The 22,764-nt window shown below is 39.3% G+C and overlaps 1 long non-coding RNA gene across 1 annotated transcript in view; it reads right to left on the reverse strand.

Moving 5' to 3' along the window:
* LOC135454504 (uncharacterized) overlaps positions 1–22,764 on the reverse strand; it is a 130,405-nt gene that overhangs the window by 63,337 nt on the left and 44,304 nt on the right. Inside the window, exon 2 of the long non-coding RNA XR_010442120.1 lies at positions 20,645–20,746. This is a non-coding gene — a long non-coding RNA (uncharacterized LOC135454504). The remainder of the gene's footprint in view (positions 1–20,644; positions 20,747–22,764) is intronic.

Genomic DNA, 22,764 nt, shown 5'->3' on the forward strand with positions numbered 1-22,764 from the left:
AGTGCTGTCATGTTATGTAGAAAAGCTAAAAGCCTCTGAGATTGCCATTTACCACTGCCCTGACTCCTTTTTCTTGCATACAGAGCCTCTTGGCTAAAGATACTTCAGAGACAATAATTAGTGACATTGCATAATTGTAAAGGTTTATAAAGATGTTAATAGTCAGACAATTTATAAAATTCAGGCTTTGTTATCTTCACGGAACATCTGTTATTTAAGAGCCAACTGCGTAATAAACCATGTCCTAGCATTTCTTAATCCTGTCACAGTTTAAGAAGTTAAAAAGAGATTAAATTAAATTTGATCTTGGGAGGTAGCAGAAATCCTTGCATCCCATGGAGGGCAGTAAAGCAGAAGGTGTTCAGTACCACCTGGCAGTTTTAAGATCCTTCACTAATATATCACATAATCCTTTACCAGCTGGCCCTTCCCACCCTTTAAACTTTGAGAGAGGATTCTCTAAGACACCAGTGACAAGATTCCAGCAGCACATTATAACTCAGTATCCAGGGAATACACATTGGCTTTCAAGGTCTGGGAACCATTTGAGTATCTGCTCTGTTGAAAAATATAACTCTGCCACTTCAACTGCAGTTTCAGTCATAAAAAAAGGTGTAAGAGTCTTTCCTTCTGAATGACTGTTGTTTTCTAGAGATCATTTACTTTACATGAAGCCATTTATGAAGGAATAGAAAATCATGCAGCAGTGAAGCAGAGCTTTCTTGGTGTATTTGTGGTACCCTTGCACACAGAGTATTGCAAACTGCTTAATTTCTTGAATTTTGAATAAAGCATCTATTCCACTTTTATTTTGAAGGCTTTTTGAATGAAAACAGGCAGCATACAGCAGAATTACACCCTGAAATTACTCTTACCACTTTATAAACAAAATAACAGAGGCCATATTTTTGCTTAAAGTAATAGCAGTTCTATAATTGCCATTCTGAAGCTGCTGAAATTATGTCAACTTATTCTAACAGGCAGTAAGCCCAAGCTTTTTTTGTCTTGTTGTTGGAAAAGGGTTGAAATTTTTCTCTCTCTTTCACAAATACACTCTCCATACATCTCTCTCACATTTAATAACTTCAGCAGTTCAATAGACTGTGCTTCAGAGCACTATGTTAAATTTACTTTTATTTTCATTCTAGAAACAGAGTTAGTCAATAGCTATGATGTACTGCTTCTTTGTCTGCAGAGACCATTATTAAAATCTGTACTTACAGCCACTTGTGCAATGCCTTCAAGCTATTTCAGTCCAATTTTATTCAACACTTAAAAATATTTTTTAAATTTATACCCTTTTAAAGGAAAAAACCCCATATTTTATGAGTTTCCAGGGGATTGCTTTTCCTCTCTCTTAACATTCTTTTTCTTATTTACATTTAATTTCCTTTTTTTACTAGTGCACTCTGATTGTACCTTTAAAACAACAAAATCACCCCCCCCATATGTTATTTGGAAGAAACTGCTAATTGTAGCATCTTAACCATCAAACTATCAACTTTAACATCAACTATAAACTCAGCTCCTATAATGTTTTGCTACAGAATTTGATTTACTTTGTGTAAGTTTTGTTCCTCTAGCACTGGCCTGGAATATTGGTCTGGTTTTTGACTTGGAAAACTCCAAGACCATTGGGAGCGCATCAAGCTTAGAGCAAAACATTGACAAAATCAGCAAAGGTTTGAGTGACAGTGCCAAAGCAAACAAACTTCCCCAAAGTGGCACTCTGCTTCCCTTTGTGTCCGGTGAAAAGACTTGCAAGGAAGCAAAGTTAGAAGCACCTTTAGGTGGCTCTACATCTTGGAAAACTGCCCTTGTTGAGAGGCCTCAGGTTGGGGTCTCCCAATGCAAAACTCCCAATGTAAAGCATTCAGGTTTGCTGACACGGTTTAGGACATGACAGCTTCAAGCTGTCCTCCTTAAGTAAAACGTGCACCCAATTAAGCAAAACTTCCAGAAGTGATAAATCTGATAGTGGTACCCTAAAATATCAGCTTAGAAGCATCAGTGACCTATTATGAAATAGATGGTGTTAAAAGATTCAAGGCTTTCAGAACTGGGTGCTGCAGCACTGACATCAGAGGAAATCACTCAAACTATCAATCCTTTTACCACTACACAAAATTTATTTTACTTAAAACCCTAAGCCTTTCATTATCTAAATTAGAAGTACACTGTGTTTGTTGAATTTGGAGATTAGCTTGCTGTTACACACTGTAGTCTTACTTTGATGTCTCAGGATTAATATTCATGAGGTTTCAGACTATTAACTACACATGTACAACATCTAACAAGAAATGTATCTCACAGAGTTCAATTATTGTACAATGCTGTTAGTTCTGATTTTATCTTTCATTTTTCTGTGGATTCCCATGGAGTTTTCATAAAACCCACGTTTTAAGGTTGGTCACGGCAGGTTTTTTGTACCGATGGATCTGGCTAAAACTTGGACTTTCAAAACCAAAGGATATCCTCCAATTTCTTTCTCATTTTTACTAGTTTTGTATGAGTGAAAATTTTCAACTTCAGTTGCCTGAACCATCTGAACTTTCAGCAGAATTGGAAATGAGCAGAAACTGCTCACTGCTCAGTCAGTTCAGCCCAGAGGGTGCCACGGCACTTTGCACACCATTGGTCACCACTGACTCTTGTCCCTCTCCAAGGAGTCTCACAGACACCAAACCTTTGTAAGGGTCCCACAGGCAGTCAGAAACACAAAGAGCTCAGAAACGCACCATTCCTACAGAGGGAATATCATAGAAGCATCAGCACCTCTGGAGACCTCCAGCCCAAGCTCCCACTGATCTATTTCCAGCAGACATGGGGAGCCTGGCCCAGTTTGCCTGTTCTGCCTCGTTGGCAGTATTCTCTTTCATTAACAAGCAACCAGACTAAAATGCAGAAACACTTGTTATGGCCCAGAGATATTTAACATTAAGAAGAATTTGAGATCTGTAAGGTGCAGCTAAGATTACCTTCCAGTCTTTTTCCTTATTAACACATGAAGATATATCAAAATACAGAACTGCCTTAAACCAATCATCCTCCTGCACAAATGCAGGGGCTCAGCAGGGAACCAAATTACTTTCATTCAACATTATGGGCATAAAGCAAGTAGCTCTGTGGTCAACCTGACATTTAAATAAAGCAATTCAGAATGATTTCATTTTCTGGTTTATAGAAATAGTAATAAAATCTGTATTGGTCACAGTCATCATCTACATTAAAAAGCATTCTACAATTGACTCTGGATTGCAGGAGGATGTTGTAATTAATGGCTTCCTGCTGGCTGCATTTTTAGTCACTGCAATTTGCATGGAGCTGGAGCTCTTTCCAGATGTTGGTAAATGACAAATTTTCCCCCAGTTTTCTCATAGTATTACTATTTCTATATTACTTTGCTGATCATCTTAAACACAATTACATATTTCTTTCATAAGCATAATGAAATTGGGTTTAAGCAGGCCCAGAGGATTACAGAAAAGGCCTCTGACTGACAGTGTTAAAGGTCAAGTGAAGGTGGAAGCAAACTGAATTTAGGCTGGGTTGGATTTCCTGGCCTGGTCACCCATGGTACAGCTCCACTGGCAGCAGTGAAACTGCATTGGTGTAACACAGGCTGGAAAACATCTGGGGCAGGCTTTGGTAGCCCAAAGAACAATTATTCAGGATTCCAGGCAATTCAGCAAGTGCCACAATGATTTATTATCAGAATTCCAAAGGCTCTTTGCTTTTCCATCATAATCAATGGAAAAACTTAGGAAACACTAGACAGAAACACACACAAAGAAGAAAAAAAGAAAAATTGAAATTAAAAATCACCTTAGGGTTCTTCCAACTAAAGAAAAGTATGTTTTAACAGGCATGCTTTAAAATCATTCTCTGTCTTCTACCATGGTCTACAGTATAGAATTCAAGCTGCTGAGTTTCATTGAGTACAATGATAAATATCATAGGGAATTCACTGCACTTTAACTTACTGGAGAACTCAATGAATGGAAGTGAAAGAAATCTAGCTTAAGTTCAGTTTTGTGTTTTGTTGGGAACACTTGCTGTAACTAATATTCATGATCATTCTGACAGCAAGGATCCAAAGATTGAGAGGTGCTGCTACAGCAGCTGCAGTAGAAGATGCTACAAAGCGGAAAAAAACAAAACAAAACAAAATAAACCACAGGCCAAAGACTGAGAAAAACAGGCATTTATTTCTTGCCAGCTTTTATACCTGATATCTGTCACTGTTTTAAAAATGACTATTTCTATTAGACAGGAGTACAAAAGCTATTTTAAAAGGAAGCCCACAAGATAATAACTGTGGAACTGACCTGCGCTGCATTTATGAAATGTCAGCAGTGGAAGATTAACTGCTGATATGGGACAAATCTACTACCTGAAACAAAACTTACACGTGGAAAAACTATTTGGTGGAGAAAAAAGACCTCATATCTACTGTGGATGCCCCAGAGCTGGCTAATGCTACCTGCTGACCAGCTCAAATTAGTTTGTGTGCATAATGCACAGAATCCCATTTCCTGCAGAGCTGGAGAGATGATTTGTTTCAAACTGGAGTTTGAAGGGTACAGCACATGCAGAAAGGATCCCCTTCCTGCCTGCTCCAAGTGTTTGGTATTTGCAGTACTTTGTTCTTGCTGGCATTTCACCTTGCATGTCTCTCAGACATTTTAATATACTCACAACTGATACCATGCAGTAAAACAAAAGAAGCGCTACTCAAATGGAGAAATTTGTATAAAAAATAATAAATTCTTTGGATAAAAATATGCAGCCACAGAAAAGAACTTTGCTACACCCACCACTATCCATCACACAGTGGGCACAGGGAAACAAAAGTCTTATTTTCATTTTGTCTCCTTGTACCTATGTTCTGTTGTTGTTTATCTGGATAATTTAAGTACCGAAAGATTAAGCCATTATTGAGCTACTCTTCCTAAGGAAATGAGAGTCACATTACAGTGTGCTCTCTGTTACTCATTAACAACACTTTTATTAATTCTTGGTTGGGTTCAATTGAATCTGACAGAGAAGCAGACATCTCAACCAGAGGAGGCTTCCTAGATGAAATAAACAAGGCTGGATAGAGAAATGTGACTCAGATTCATAGTTCTAGCCCCTAGAAAACAGGGCCTCCAAGTATGGAAATCCTCCACAGATTCTGTACAAATTTTGTAATAGGAAAGCATGCGGTACATGTTGAACATGCCAATCAATTCTCTTGTCTGGGAAGGATTCACTGCACTCATCCCTGTTCTCCTTAGTAATTCAGTAATCTCGACAAATCCTCATCATGCAGAAATCTTCTATTCCACAAAGTTACCAGAGTTCTTTGGCTGTGCACCATACGGAAATCTGTGCACATAGTCACTGACAGCAGTGACACCACCTTGGATAAACAGCGCCTCAATTACACCAGCAAACATCTCCACTGAGAAAAAGATTTCATATAAAAGAATATGTATATTACTTTTTATCTGTTAGAAAACAAAGGAAGAAAAATGCATCTAATTAGCAGAAAGCTAATTAGAGGAGGCAGGAGGCAGCTTTCACCCTTGGCTATCTGTTAAGAGCAGAAGTTGTCTGTGAAGTTGGTGAGCATCCTCCTCTGTTCAATGAGCAGCCCCATTGCACACCTCAGTAACCTTAAAACAAACTTAAATCTGTAATGCCTGGTCTATGTTCAGGAAAAAGGAAACCACAATGAATAATGGTGGTGGCTGCTATGGTGAAGGTGAGGAAGTTGCTAATTCCAGATTGTAATTCAGACACCCTGAGCTGTAGACAAACAGAGATAATTTTGCTCCTGCAGTAAAACCTCAGTGAGCCTGAGGTCTGCACGACTTTAAGCCATTTGCAAGGGGGTCTGAGCTCTGCTTCATTCGAGGGTGTGTAATGGGACCAGGCACTGTGGCAGGGAGGCACCCACACACAAACCAGGGGTCAGGGCAGTGCTGCAGCGATCATGCACAGCTGTACAACGGAACATTGACACAGCTGAATTCCTAAAAGCCTTCATTCGGGACTCTGGAGACATAAAAACCCGTGCAGAAATAGCCCATACCAGAGGAACTCAGAGTTCATGGCTAAAACAGCAAAATGCTCCAGGTCAGAACACAGCTGACCTTCTGATCAAGCCATTTGACAGCTCCTGATCCAGAACTAGAAGAACTGACTTTTTACATGAGCAAAAGCAATGTAGAGTCCCAAATACATTCCTTCATGTATTATTAACGTTTGACAGCAAATTACAAGCTTCATTTGGTTTCTTATAGACCTGAATGCTCCTCAGTCTTCACCCTCATCTGACCTCTCCTAAATTCACTTTTTAAATCTGAATTTGAAATTCCAGTCCCTATCTTAGTGTCCAAGCAAACAAAAAAAGTTACTTTCCAACTTTAGTAGAAGTAGTAGAGAAGTTTGTTCATTTCAGTAATAAAACTAAAACTTGTCTCCAGTAGAATTCCTATGGGTAATTATATTCCATACATTTGTAATTTTTCCCGGTCTCTGGTAACGTCACAGTCACTACACCAATTTATAGGCATGTTTAAGCTAAATCTTCTCAAAACTCTGTGATTTCCTACGTATGATTTAGGGCATATGATGTGACCTGGGTATTTAATTTATGCCTCTCACTTGCTGAGCCATCTTTCTACTTCAGCTCTGGCTTTTACTTTTAGCCAATAAATCTGGCTAAATTCAGCTGAAATGTGGGAGGCCAAGCCACGTTACCCTCAGGGACAGCACAGGCCTTTCTGCCTAGGTTTCCTTGATGCATTAAAAACACAAAGCTGTGATTTTGAACTGCATAGGAACTGCAGAAGACCAGTGAATAAACAATAATTTGTTGTTGTTCATTTTCAAAAGAATATGGAATACTGTTCTTTCATGCCCACTTCTAACATAATGTTTAATGTCACCAAATACTAAAATATTTCAAAGGATGCTTGCTGCTGCAGATACTCCTGTTGCCCACATCCCTATATAATTTTGCAGTAATTTCCCACAGAAATCTTCCTTTGTTCAGGCAGTGAGCTATTGCTGAAACACCAAGAGCAACAAACAGAAAATAACATGCATTCCATTGAAGGCATAAATAGGAAGTCTCTCACTTCCAGACTCAGAACTGACAGTAAGAAGCACAAAGGTAAAAGGGACATAAAGACAGAACGTGTTTTTACAAAGTAACTCTTTTACAAGTGCTGACAGTTTTGGTGTTTCTCCCAAGCACTAACGTTCTGTATTTACTGTTGCATTTCATTTTATGGATTTTTCCCCACATTGAGTTCGAACAGAATAAACAGAAGTTTGACTTATAGCATGTAACATGGTCAGAAAGGGACTTTATAGAATTAGATCAATTCTTGTTTCTTATCCACCTGGATTCATAAAACACTCATATTGACTCTGCTACTACAATCTTTGTGTTTGTTTGCTCAGGTTTCACAATCTATTAGAAGATAAAAGAAGAGCTTTTTATGAGAAAAATAGAAGTCACAGAACATTAACAGTGCTGTTCTCTCTTCTTCATGGTTTTTCTCTAAAGAATTTTTAGGAAAATGTCAATCTCCTATTTTCCCTATATCCACATATTAAATAAAACCCTTCACTCTAATTAAAAGAGCCCTGTGCTCATCCCTTTAATCTACTGGGCATTCCAGGTTGACTATGGCTGCAGCTCTCAACGTTCACAAGATTCATGTGAAATATTTATTATCAAATAAGGAAAAAAGGTTCCGAAACACAACAGTCCTACAGAGAGAATAAGCATGTGTTATCTGAATACAGCTTTAGTGATGCAAATTTCTGCTTAATAATGCTACCAATAATTTAATCACTAACCTTTGCTTTCGTTGGCAGCCTGGGAATTGTATTGCCTTTGAATTTCCTGCTCTACCTTAATTTCTTGTCTCATAAAATAGCAGGCTTTTATATGGCAAAGAATACATGAATCTGCACCCCTCCTTGCTGAGCCACAGGCATTTCATGGAAAAGCTCCAGTGTGAATTGTGGTCTTGGACCACGTTTAAAACATGCAAACAACCTTGGCTGAGTTATAGGCTAACAAACCCATTTTCTTCAAGTAAATGATTCCTCTTTCATTCTCATGTTGTATTGATGTTGACTCAGAATGATTTTTCAAAAGATATCCAGGTCAATCCAATGATTTATTTAATTCAGTTAATGTGTTATGGCTCTGAAAAGGTGACTTTCATCATAATTTTAAAATTACCACCTTCATATAAAAGTACTAAAAGCCTGACTAGAAACCAACACAGTTTTACTTCATTTTAAACCATTCTATTGAAAATACCAGTAAATTTCATCTCCAGAACACTGAATACAATAAGAAGTATAAAATAGTATTTTAAGTTTTTCCTGCAATTTCTAGAGAAATACATTACACCTTCCAAAAGCAATCTGTATTTCACTTATCAGCTTATCAGGGATTTAAACACTAACCCTTGTCACAGGTAGATTTCATTAACTGCTGGTGAGCAAGTGTCTCTTCTATCTTGATTCATCACCTCCTGAGGTATTTCTAGACAAGCATAATCCCACATTTTCTAACATATTTCTAACATCTTATTCCTTTATCATAATTTTGTGCTTTACTCAATGTCTCACTAGAGCAGTAAGTATTAAATATTACATTTTCTGTTCAGACAAATATTAAGATTCATAGCTTTTTCACTGTAGTACTGATTGCCTTCACCTCCAACAAATTAGTAACTTAATATTAAACTCACACAACCATAGCAGTGAAAATTAAAGGAAACACTGGCACAGTTACTTAGGCAGTCATTACATTAAATGAAGGGAACTTTGATCAATTGGCTAAAAAAAGGTGTCAATATTTAAACTGAAAAGAACACAAAATAGAAAAAGAAGGGTTATGAGTTCTTGCTGAACACAGGATCCAGAATATCTTGATTTACAACCCATTTTGTTTGGTAGACTTGTGAGGTTGAGGAAAGAAAGATATCTAAACCCAAATGGAAATAAGCTGCACGCACACTCAAGCCTGGAGCTGTATCTATTATTTTCACAGCTCGTTTCAATAAATGGCAACGCGCTCCTCACACATCACAAAGCCAGCACCAGGCTACTGCCCGTGGAGCTGGGGCTCCTGGCCAGGAACCAGAGCACTGCTGGATGACAGAAATGTTTTTAATAAAACAGTGCCCACAGGCCAATTAACCTCCTCAACATTGCTGTATCAATGAAGCTACACAGACCGAAAAGAAAATTATACCTGCCACGATTCCAGCTCAGCCCAGGAGCCGAGGCAGAGGAGAGGCCAAAGCCGAGCTCCTGCATCCCTGCTGACAGAGGGCACATCCTGCCCAAGGGGGTCCTCAGGGGGAAGGGGCTGCTCTCCTGGGCCTGGGGGTCTCTGGGCACACCCACGGGGCCTCGCCCAGCTGAGGGGGTGTGTTTGCCTGCCCAGGTGAGGCTGTTCCTTTGCCCAGGTGAGGGGGTGTGTTTGCCTGCCCAGGTGAGGCTGTTCCTTTGCCCAGGTGAGGGGGTGTTCCTTTTCCCAGGTGAAGGTGTTTGCCCGCCCAGGTGAGGTGCTCTCTGCTGCTGCTGGGTGCCTTTGGGGAAGGAAGGAAGGGAGCCAAGCCTTCCCCATGGCATCCAGAAGGAACCAGAGCTGCACCTCTCACTGCCACCCTCTCACCTGAGAGCAAACCTGTGCCCTGGCCCCACAGAGCCCCCACACTGCAGCAGCACAGACTGCCAACCAGAGCAGTTTTCCCCACAAAAGCTCCATGGTTGCTTGCAAGCACCGTAGGATATTGTGGATCACAGTAAGTGACAAGAGTGATTTCTTGGAATTTGTTCAGGGAAAGGCTGAGGCTATGCATTCTAAAAATCAATATAGTTTGAAGCACCAGTAAGACATAATGTGCTGTAATATGTGCAGTCCACACACTATTGCACTTGATTAAAAGTGTGACTCCTCTTTTCTGGGAAGTTTTCTTGCTTACATCATTTGTATTATCACACCACACATTGACACTTCAGGTGTTTTGGCTTTTGTTGGGGCTTTTTTAAAAAAAATGTTTTGGGGTTTTTCTTTTTCTGACAGGCTTTCTCTCCCCCAAATAGAAATCCTGAAAAGAGTATCAAGCACAAAATGCAGCTTAATCTGCTGAGTCATGACAAAGCAAATTTACTAAATAGATAAAAGCACCCTTCACACCATAATATACTGATGAAAGTGGTAAATAAATACGCAGTGCAATTTGCTGGTTTCCTCTGTGTGCAATATATGAGGCCATTACTGCTTTGCTAAACTAACTGTGTCCTCCTAGAAAGATTTCCAATATCAATTACAGCACTGACTGCATTGCTACTAAATAGAGCTCCCTGTTGTGTTTCCTTGATTATATGTAAATATTTCCTAAATTAGACATGTTTCAAGCTCCATTTAAAATTTAGTACAACAGGATATTGAGTCAAAATCGTGCAAGGTAGAACACAACTGCAAGGACCAACAGTCTAGGATTTATTCTGGTTTGAAATGAAGGGAAAATAATTTATTCTAGGTAATATCATTTAACAAAAACTAATAAGATACTTTGGGTTTATGCTATAGAAATTATACCAGTTTTCTAAACTATTAAAAAAAATCTGAATTTTAGCTCATGTGAGTCCCTAAAGCCTCAAATTATTCCAACAATAAATTAAGAACTTTAAAGTGTGATGTATTACAAGATGTTTTCCCATTACTCAATAAATTAAGCTGTTCAGTTGACAGGAATTTCATATGCAAAATAATGATACATGGAGGAATATATTAATAATACCCTGGAGTTATAAACTGCTCACCTCAAAATTTCTGGATTATTTTAAAGATGCAAACCCTCTCATCTTGATATATTTTATTATGATAGAATTCTGTCATAATCATCTTTTCTGAGTGCTGAGAGTCTCCAGAGAAATGCTAGGAGAGTACAAGAGAACACTGGAACAATGGTTACCAGCTCACAACCGAGACGGTTCTGCTTAACACACTGAGAAAGAAATAGGAAGCACACATTCATGCAAGATTTATTGTATTTCTATGAAAATATACTTTTAATCTATGTATCTATTTCCTCTGAACTTAACAGTAAGTTGCATGGTATTTTATTTTCTGTTAACTTTATTCAGATTTCTCTGCTAATATGAAAACATCTCACAATGTTATTACTTCCTCAAAATAAGAAAGCTAGAGGGAAGGAAAAAAACATTCGTTTTCCCCACACCCTCAAGGGTTTGGAAGATAAGGATGCACTAAGAAGTTTACTTAAACTTTAATACCTCCTTTAAAATTTTGCACCTTATGCCACAGGAAATACGAATCAGAGTTTTAATACAGCATAGTGTCATTGTCAGCCATCTAAAGATGCTAAGCAAGCAGAAAACATCTAAGGGAAAATTTGGGGAAATTCTTGATGTTAATATGAGAAAATCCAAAATGAAATTCACCTTTCATTGAGGTGAGTACCACAAAAATACTAAAATTAGTTTATGGACACTGATGGTCTTCTCAATGAACACTGACATTTTCACAAATCCTTTGAGATATGTTAAGACCATATTTAAATAAAGGAAATAAAATTTCCTTCTTTTTTTTTATTGCAACTCTACAATATTTGCCAGTCATCCCACTTATGTTTTCCAGTGTAACATCCAGGTTGCGTTTTATACAATTAGCCAATTTATTTTCTAATCCGATGAGAGATAAAGGTTATCTTCAAGAGTTAGCCCCATTAACAGACCTGACACACTGAAACTTCATTTCTGGAAGTGCCATGAGACACACCAAGGGCACACTTCAAAAATAATTTCTCATCAGACTGGGCGAATTAGCATTTCTGGGGATAAAACGCCTTTTATTAGAGTGCCACTGAAGACTAGAGAGCTTCTCTTACAAACATTTCCGTAATAAAAACCGGTGCAACCTACCTAAGGGTGCCAGGTGCACAGAAACACTGAGCATTTGGGCATAATTGAGCCCCCTGTTGCTCCTTGCCATCACAGCTGCTTGTTTTCTTTCTGGAATAGAACCACACATGCTGATGGCTCCAGGAGCAGAGAGCTCTTTGACAACATCACTACAGATCTCATCACTGACTTCCCATCTGAAAACATGAAAATGCCAAATCCCACTTCAGAGAAAGCTGAAGCAGAACAGCACTTGGTGAAAACGATGATCAGAAAACACTGGCAATGACAATCCAAGGCATCAATCAATTTTCAGCAAATGATATTATTGAAAGCTTTCTATTCTGCAAAAAGCAAAGAAAATAACAAAAATTTTCAAATCCACACCATGAATTATAAGTATTTTAGCTATTCCTCTGGTAAAAACCCATCTTTTTTTCTGTTGAAAGATTAATACAAAAGCCTTTATGGAATGTCAAGATACTACAAAGCTGTGTAAAAATCTCTTTCACACTGCTCATTTGAAGTTTCTGATTCACCACTCTGCTTATCCCTAAGAGTTCACATTTTTAGAGATTTCATGTCCCCAGTTTTAAAAGTTACTCTTCCCCTTACAAGGAAGTTTTAGACCACAATGAGATCTCCTGTCCATCTTCTCTTCCCACACTGAACAGACCAAGTGAGCCCAGCCATTCCTCACATGAATTTGCCTCCAGACCCTTCACCATTCCTGTAGAAACCTACTAGACAGGGAAATGAGTCTTTGTCATGCTCAGTTTTGGAAAACTGCAGTCTCTTTGGGGTAGGACAAGAGCAGCAGGGAAGGGGCACAAAATACTCTACTTTTACTGTCTGTCCGTTTCATTCAACGTTTTCATGAGTTAATTCTCTGTGAGAGAAAAAGTTTATACTAAAAATTGATGGCAGAAAATACAGTTTTCTCAAACTCTCCTGTACAAAAATTCCTGACAGACCAGCAGGGAATCATAGTTAGCCACAGAAACACAAGGTCTCATTACCAGTCTGAGGTTCTTTTACTTTCTACACTCATGCTCCTGAATGGATCCTTTGCTCATCGAGCAACCTGGGGCACAGAGGCAGAAGAACTCCAACATCAGGGCATGTAAATTATCACTCTTATTTACTTAGAAGATAAGGAAGGAGTTAAGGAAATTTGAGAAATAATTTTACCTCAGAATTCTGGTAACATTAATGACCCAAAAGCCATGCAGTCAGGAAACAAGGCCGTTTAGATAATAATGATAATGGCACAACAGCAGATTAAATACTCTGGGACCCAGCCAAACCACTAAGGAAAAGGATAATAAATATGTTCACATCCTAAACAGCAAGCAGTACCTTTCTCAAACCCATGCATACAAGATAAAGCACTGCCCATCCAAAACTCAATCACCAGCCCCAGCTAGAGCCTTGTTACAAAGAGATGATTTATTCTCAAAAAACCCCAAACAAACCAAAGCCCCAAAAAACCCACAACCATGCCCAAGCTAGCAATAAAACCAACCAACAAACCAACACAAACTAACCTGAAAAAAAGCACACCAAAACAAACGAAACCAAACCCAAACAAAACCCCACAAAACAAAAAAACAACCAAGCGAAACCCCACAAACAAACAAAAACCCAAACAAAACAAAAACTCCAAACAAAACCTCACTTGAGATCAACCCTTTTTAATACCAAGACCTCTTGGACATCCAAGGATCACTAAGATGAAGCTGAGGATTAGACCACAGCTTTGTTTTACTTGACCCTTTGCTCTCTGAGATTTCTCTTGCTGGCTCTTCTACTCATCTGTACCCTGTAAATTAATTCCGTGTTCTGATTGAATTTTCATTATCCTTGACAAGAATATTCCTTATTGTTGGCATTTGAGTCAGGCAGTGTTTATGTCCTTCTGCAATTATTTTTGTTTGGACATTTAAAATACGTGGTGCCTCCTGTCTGGCACACTTAAAAGTTGAAAATCTTCCTTTAGTATTAATCTTGGGTCAGCAAGAAATAAAGGAAACTGCATGTTTAAAGTGATCCTCATCTCACTGCTATAAATAGAAGAAACTGAAATAGCAAACAAAGCTAACAAGAAGTGACAGTGGAGGATATTACTGTGTCTAAACAACCAGATGGCTTCTGTACAGGAGTATATATTGATGCTCCTCAAACAAATATGGGAATTTATTAGGCAAAGAAATTAGGGAGATTTCAAAGCCAGCATAAAATGGCATGTCATTGTTCAGAAGAGAAGTTTTCTTGAGAGAAAAGAAGCAGTTCTTTTTTAATGCATGGAGGAGATGGTACGCAGCAGGATTTCCTTATACACTGAATATTGTAGCTGTCTTATCTGGCTTTATGTAGCTTGTACATCTGTTTCCTGGTAGACATCTGGGTTGCATCTTGCAGCAGACAGCTAACTGACAGTAGAGATGTGCTGTTTCCTGATTACAGATATTCTCACAAAAATGACACTGAGATGGGAGAAGTACATGTTTTTACAGACTAAAATTGTTACCTTGACCACTTTCTCCCACAATTATAATTTATCATTGCTTTCTCACAGCACTCTGGTAAGAAGGATGACAGCAGATGAAAGAAAAGGAGAAGTCAACCCAGCCAACAAAAGTTTCCTTGGTTGTCCCCTACATCTAGCAGTTCCTCTCTGTGTTTTGCCATGTACAGAAAAAAAACAAAGACACGAACTCATCAGAAACAGCATCACACACCTGAAGCCTCAAAGAAAGCCCCTGTTCCAGTCCTGCAAGTACCAATCTTTAACACATCACCTCTGCTGCAGCTGCTGCCCAAACTCTGCAGCTCTGCCCTCCTGAATGGTGATGTGCAGATGGAACCCACAAGCACCATGGAGGCACCACTGGGGTGGGAGAGGACACCTGACCCTAACCCTCAGCCAGGCATGCTGCTGCTCCCAGCACTGCAGACGCTGACAGGTCCTGACAGGAGGGATAAGCAGGAGCCAAAGCCAGGTCAGAGCACCGAGCTCCAGCACAGCACAGATATCTCCAAAGAAGCCTTTCCACAACCCCTGCCAGGCAACAATTAGCAAGACAGAACAGAGAACTCAAAATCCAGATTAAAACCCCTGACATACATAAACACACAAACTAAACACACAAAACTATGATTTCCAAGTTTTGTTTTAGTTAGCTGCACAGAAATAGTTAGACTTTCAAGATAAGCTAAATGCCCTTATGACAAAACAGACACTGAACAGTCTATCTGGCCTATCACAACCCCAGATACAGTATCTGCTGGGAAATTAAAAAAAAAAATTCTAGATTCAAATACTTTGCTGTTAAGGAAACAAGCGTTGCATAATAGATGTCACTGGCATACATTAATTCAGAGAATTAGGTCTCTAATTTTATTATTTCCATCACCTTTATGCTTTCAATCCTCTACCAATTTTAATTAATTTGTCTCCTCTAGGCTCACTGGCTCAAAGTTCTTTGAATAAAGAATGGGAATACGAACATGAAGAGGAAGCAGATTTTTCTCCAAGCTCAGCCAGCTTTAACAATTTTAGCTAAAGGAGTCTTTCAGGGTACAAGACACAAGCTATGTGTTTGGGTTTATTACCTGGATTCTGTAGTGTGTCATGTTTCATATGGGTGTCCGGATGCCTTATCTCAAACCTTGTATTAACCAAATTTTGTTTTCTTTCAGCAAACAGCGTAGGGGGAAAAACCAGCAAAGCATAAGTGCCAATCTGACAGAAACTGTGCAGAAATCTCTCTGAAATCCCATAAAAAAGAAAGGACTGTACAACTGCCCTCTGCAGATCAGAGTGCTCACTCCTTACGGCATCTTACACAATCCATTGCGCCTCAACAGTGTTCACTTCAGCTCTGACCTAGGCTCTCACTCAGTAACCTCTGACTCCCCTGCCCCTCAGGCACAAAAACCTCTTAACTGAGCACAGAGTGCATAATCTGAGTGCTCTGGGGATGGAAATGAAAACCTGAGTGCTGCTTTCATCCCAGGGCATATTTTAGAGAGGTTTTCTCCGTGCAAGTCCTTATCATGCGCCTTCCCTATAATTCGTCACATGTTCAGAGGCCAAACAAATTATCCTGTAATCCAGGGGGAAAGGATCAAAGCTGGTTCTTTCTGCCTTATTGCATTTGCTTCCACAAGTCAAGGAGGATATATCTGTGATAAGAGTACAGAGGAATGATCACGCAATAACTCTGTGCAGCTTTGAAGCAGGGATAATCAGGGCAGAGCTCAGTTAACCTGGATGCTGATTTCTCTTCCAAGGAAGATTTTTTTGAGCAGTGAGTAGTAGGAAGCTCTGCTTCCCATGTGGACCATCAGAGCAGCAGGACCATGCTCTGGGGCACTGCTGAAAACGCTTTTCTATATTCATAGTTCTGCTGGTCAAGTTTTAAACTGTGCAGGCTGTGTAAGAAAAGCTCCCCAATTCACCTTTATGTGGTGAAAATTTGGGAGATTTTGATAAAATTAAATTTTGAGCTATCGCTAATCAGTGGAGCAAAACTTGTGTACGATCTGCCAATATACATGTTTGTTACCAAGATGATGGCATAACAGTTACTGGCACTCAGATTCCCTGGTGTAGCTCAATTGATTTGTTAAAACATAGACATACCAAATGACATTTTATACATTTTAGAATATCACTTGCATATTGTACCATGTCATAGGCAGAAAGTAGAGCCTCATTACTAAATTCATGTTGTTTTCTAGCTCCTTTGTTACCTGTGTAGGGGTTTAGTCAGAGAAGCAGAAAACAAGAATAGTGGAAGCACTGTAATGGTCCTGCCTTGCAGCTGGGATGCCATTATGATAAATCCTAAACAAACAAGATGAAATTACTGTCAGCAGCTCCAATCTCTAGCTGTTAAATTTCTCCCTCTTCGTAGATCAGAACTTGGGAAAATTCTGGACCATGAAAGATTTAACAATCAAGACAGGAGGATCAAGGTAATTCTACAGCCATTTTTATATGCTTCACTCAGTGATAAAAGCAGCTTTCTCTATGTTTCTTTCTAGTTCTATAATATGCATTTTCTTTTCGATCCTTTCAGTCTGCAGCTGGGGTGGAAAACAAGAAAACAAGCCCCAGGACATTACAAGGACACACTGCACCACTGTAATGGTGCACTACAATTTTAATTGCAGGCAGTTCCTATTTGGAACATTTTCTCCCATTTGGAAAAAGTACTGCAGTAAGGAACAGGCCTGTGGATCTCATCAATTATAGAGAATTCTTATTCCCAGGTAGCACTGATGGCACAGTCAGGCTTTGCTCCAGGTACTAGGGCAAAGTGGAAACATGATGTTTTTACACCAGGGATGTGTATCAATGTAAACAAAGGCACAATAAAAGCATGCACTACTGAAAATCATAGATGTAAGCATTCAGCCCTCTCACCTTTTAATTTGTTAAAAAGGTAATTAGCAAAGACAATTATGAGATAAAGGCAATTTATTTTATGGATAATTGCATGCATTTCCAGTATGAGTAGATTTAGAATGGTTCACAAAAGTATTAAAGCCATTCATCTCATTAGCTTGCTTCCTGACTTTTCAAGGTTTCTCTTCCCACTCAGCAGTCTCAGCTTTGCCAAATGCTATCCAATGGAAATTCGTACCCATACTTTGGGCACCGTGGCACAGCAGTTACAAAAGCCTGATGTAAATTCTCTAAAACTACAGATCACATTATCCTGCATGAGATGCTTTTGTGAAGCAGTAACACAGTGCATTAACTCAGCCATGCGTCGCAATGGCAACGTCCTCTATCACTTAACAGGGAAACATAACATAAAACAAGAGTGCCTCCTTTAAAGTTTGTGCCATTTCCAAGAGCCTGAACTTGCTGCAGTACCAGAGCAGCACTGCTAACACCCTCATGTTCAGCAAGAAGGGCCCCTCTGCCTCTCACTCTGCCCCCACCCAACAGGCAAGAGGTAGAACAACGTGGGAGGGACACAACCAGGCAGATAACCCAAATTAACTGAGGAAATATTCCGTACCCTGGAACATCCATGGTGCTCACCAACAGAATGGAAAGCAAGGCATTTTAGAGGGGTTGGCCTGTCTTTTCCTCAGGAACCAGCTGGGCACTGTTCTATTGTGGGAGGGGAGGAATTATTGCCTTTTCATCGTTTATTTCAACGCCTTCTTACCTCTTTTTCCACTTATCCTTCACTTATTAAAGAGGTTTTTTGGTGTTTTCCTCACCCCCAACATTTCTTACTTCCACTTTTCCTTTTCTCCTCTCCTGGACCACAGGCAGGGTAGGGAAATAAGTGAGGGAGCAGCTCTGTGGTGCTTGAGTGGCCACCATGGTTAACCCACAACACTAAGCACTGAAAATAAATCATTAATAGATGACTGATGCAAAGGGCTGAAACAGGTAAATTTGGTGTAAAATCCAAGTGTCTAATCACAGAAAAAGACCACAGAAATGTCCCAAGAAGCCATAAGTGAAGAAAATGCATAGCCAGAGTACAGCAAAAACTGAAATGACAAATGTGCTCTCTGATGTACTTGGGAGGCAGCTTGTCAGCTATGAAATAAATAAATAATACTACATTACATTTCTGCAGTGCCCTTCAGTGACACAGACCAAGGTGCTTTGTCAGGTGAAACACAGCAGAAGCAAAACAGTGCTGGTACATCAATGCTTTTCCCATGCAGATGCAAAAATGCCCCAGTAGAACTGACCTAAGTAAAAATTATTTTAAATAAAGGAAAGTCATTATCATGGGAAATAAACAGAACCTACTCTTCACAACTTCAAGTTAGAATTAAAAAACAGTCAAAGGGGAAAAAAGGCTTGTGGAAGTCAGCAGCATTAACAGCCAGGATCAGAGGTGATCAAAGTAGGAAGCAAATGAATGCTTATGCAGTTATGCATGTAAAGCTGTAATGAACTAATTTAAAACAGCAGCTTTCATGCTCCAAGTATTTCCTAAGGAACAGATTTAATCCATATTAAATACAAACACAAGGGCTCAGAGTCAGGCACTAGTGTAGAGAGAGTAAAAAAAGAGGTCTGAACCATAAAATACAACATGTCCACTCTCATTAGCATTTAACTGTTACAGAATGTGCCCTGGAGTTGGAGTTTAGAGTCCAAGATCTGCTCAAGTGGTTTACCAACCCTGACCATGGTTTTAGACTCTGGAATTCTTGGTTCCACTTGAAAAAAAATTATTTTTTTATATATTATATATATCATAATTCACTTATGACCTGTACTTGTAACTATTTGTCAACAAAGGCTGAAGGCACAAATGATATAAACAAAGCCCTGTATTTACCAAAATACCTCGAATGACACCCATTACACTTGTTCAGCTTTCAGACACATGATTTCATCAATACAGCTCATCCATTAATGCAGCTATTCCGGTGGAATTTTGTAATATAAGGTAGATACAACTCTTCAGGTAATATCAAAATCCTCGGAAATAAAAACCAACTGCAAGATGAAAAGTCGTCGAGTGGGTTTTTAGAGGGATAACAGTCTGTAATTGGTCATTTGCTGAAGACCTGGAGCTGTGAGCACATCGTGGGCTGACTGCAGAGGGAAGGGAGAGGACTCGAGGGTGCAGAGCTCTGGCACTCAAGGCAGGATGGACAATTCATTCCATTTACTCATCTCATACTCATCTATTTTATCTGATCACTTTTGATTAATGCTGCAGTTCCCACTTTGTACTTTGACTAGAGAACTCTGATGAATGCAAATAGGGTGAAAAAGTGAATTACAAAGGTCACAAGAAGAAAAAATGAATTTCAATAGATCAAGCCATTTGAGAAGTCATAGCAGTCCTGAAACGTTCCCACTAATTGGAAAAGGGGAAATGCAGAACAGGAAAATAGGAATACCCAGGGAACTCCAGCTGCCCTGCTGGAGAGCTGACTCCCCTTAGTGTGAGGGGGAAGCTGCTAATCCTTAACCACGCTGAGATGGCAGAGATACTCCCCTGCTGCTGGTGAAACAAGCACACTGACAGCCTGTTATCAGCACTTCAAGTTTGTCTTGTTCCCTTGGGATTTGAAAAGAGCAGAATTTGTCATTCTGCCAGTCCTATTACATTATCACATGAATGTTATCACCCAACAATTACACACAGGGCTGAGCAACTTTGCTGCCTCGGTATTTGATATGTGAGGTACTTCTTCCACCATTTGACATGTAAGGTTTGAAAATCAAAGCAGCCTAATGTATTAGTAGCATAAGTACACAAATTCAAATATCCCACACTCTGGTTGGATTCATCCCACCCATCTGGGAAATTAAAGCAGTCACTTCCATCTTCCTCTGCAGTCAAAGCACAGAGGGCAACTCCGTGCATCAAAGACAAGTTTGATCTGTGCTTCCAAGTGCAAATGCCACACAACAAACAACACTACAATGTAATTTTACATCACAATTATGCTCCCTTCAGATCAAATATTCATTGAAAAAAACCCAAAAATATATGCTCCATCAAGTTAATGAAAGAAGTCTGATAAAACATTGATAAAATTTCAAGATTGCAATTTGAATTTCAGGAAAATTTGCAGACCTGAGCTTTCAGCTCTTGCTCAAAATGGAACAGGCCTGAAGGTTGTGTGGCACATCCATCAGAGTGCAGGAGTGCAAAGCAAAGGGTCCAAATGCTGCTCCTACCTGAGCTGTCAAGCCGCTGGTTGATCTTAGGAAGGCCACTACTCCTTTCTCTCTCTCCCAGCTATCCAAATTTCAGCTGGAATTATATTTCCTGAAGTGTACCTACAGGGTGTAATGTAAAAAACATTGTAATAACAGTAAAGACTCCTTAGGTACTCTCCTAACTATGCTAATGTGCCTAAATCAACTTTGCATACTGATTACCATTCTAGAAAACATCTGCTGCCTCCACTGACTCCTAACTTTCCTCTTTCAGCATTTCCTGCAGGTTTATGGCTTATCTTTTATGCATATTGATCACGGTTTCAGCAGTTTCAAGTTAGTTATTTCTGACATCAACAAGGTTCTGAAATCAATACACACTGAAATCTGAGCATGAAAGCCAAAGGAAATTAAACCAATGAAGCATAGGACAAAATGAAATCGTTTACTCATTTTAAGTTAGTCATGAATGTCCATTAGAGGTGTAAAATATCAGAAAACTTTCAGAACCAAAATTGCTTCCTTAGAGCAAGATGTTTGCTGCTTCCATTGTCCTGAGTGACAAAAAACCCCAGCCTAACATGGTGTAATGGCAAAAAGCATCTTAATTTTACAGAAATGGAGACCATGACCAGATGGAAAACCAGTTCTTCTTCTGAACTGTAACTTTTGAAATTTAATTTTTGAAGGAGCTGGAGGTTTAATAGGAGACACACTTTTCAATTCAAGGAAAATATTTGCATTAAATTATTTTTTAAATCTTTTAAATTAGGGGAAATTAAAAAAATATATTATTACTAAAGAAATCCTTAGAATTTTGTAATATCCAACCTGTACATTGGCACAGATTTTTTGTCTTTAAATGAGTATTTTTCGTGCATGCCAAAGGCACATACAATGGCACTGGAGTGGGAAGGCCAAGGGTGCTGAGGTTTGGAAAATATCCAGCCACAGAGCAACTTCAGACATGAATCAGAACTGGAGGAATCATTTTACAATTTTCTGTCATAGCACTCGGCATCTCTCTCATTAGCAGATTTACCAATTTTCTGCTTCTCAATAGGAATATTTTTTGTCAGTTCTCTCTCTCGTATAAATTATTGCTAATAATTAAAATGAAATTCATAAGATGTGTGAGTTCATTAACTCCGTTAATGAGAAAGAACATTTTGGACCTTATTATTAGACTGTCATCAGTATCTGTTCGACAGCTAAATTAATAAAGTGATTATATTCAAATAACTCTGGCATTTGCATTTTATTTTTAACATTACACGTCTCTCTGGCTTGCTCTGAGACTGGGGAAAGTTTGCTGGCCGTGCAGGAGCCCAGTCTGGGTGGATTTCAGTGCCCTGGATGCACTCAGGGGCTCAAACTGCTGTGGGCCAGGCAAGGGCTACTGGAGCCTCAAGGAATGACTCAAGCAAGATGTACAGTACAGACATCCCTTAAAAATAAAGATATTGTGGTCTCTTTACTGCCAGAAAGCAAAAAGCCTGGAAGAAAACTGTAGAGAAGAGACATTTTTTATCCATGAAAGCATCAAGATAAAGCAAGACACAGCAATAATTCTCTCCTGTACTGCAGTCTTGGAATACCACCGGCCTTCTGTGAAAAACATCCACTGGCTAAAAGCAATACTCAGAGTGGAACCAGGGCTCCAGATGTCTCCAGTTCTTGTGAACAGCCATGGGTGTTTTGTAATGAGTTCATTGTCCATCTTTCCCAGAAAGAGCCTCCAGCTATGCAGGGCCCTTCAGGGCTTTCCTGGGACACTGGTGCAGTCAAGGCACACAGAAGACTCAGCCTCAGCTCAGAGAAATGCTGCTATTCTGAAAATCATATGTCAGATGGGGGAAAAATGGTACCAGGTAAAACATAAATGCATAGATCATATTAACTCAAAATCTACACCTGATCTTTAGTAACATAAGTCTGCTTTATACATATCCCTCAAGCTGAAATTTCAGAACTTAATTTTTTGCTCCCAAATGTTATTCAAGACAATACAAGCAGCTTTTCTACCTCCAACTCCTCAGCACTAAAGAAAAAAGTAATTACTTTTCTCCCCTTCCTCACATTTCAGAAGTCACAAGCTTCACAACGGAAAATAGTAATGGAAAATAAAACAGACATAT

The sequence above is a fragment of the Zonotrichia leucophrys genome, chromosome 15 (genome assembly GCF_028769735.1).
Source record: "Zonotrichia leucophrys gambelii isolate GWCS_2022_RI chromosome 15, RI_Zleu_2.0, whole genome shotgun sequence".
Lineage (NCBI taxonomy): Eukaryota > Metazoa > Chordata > Aves > Passeriformes > Passerellidae > Zonotrichia > Zonotrichia leucophrys.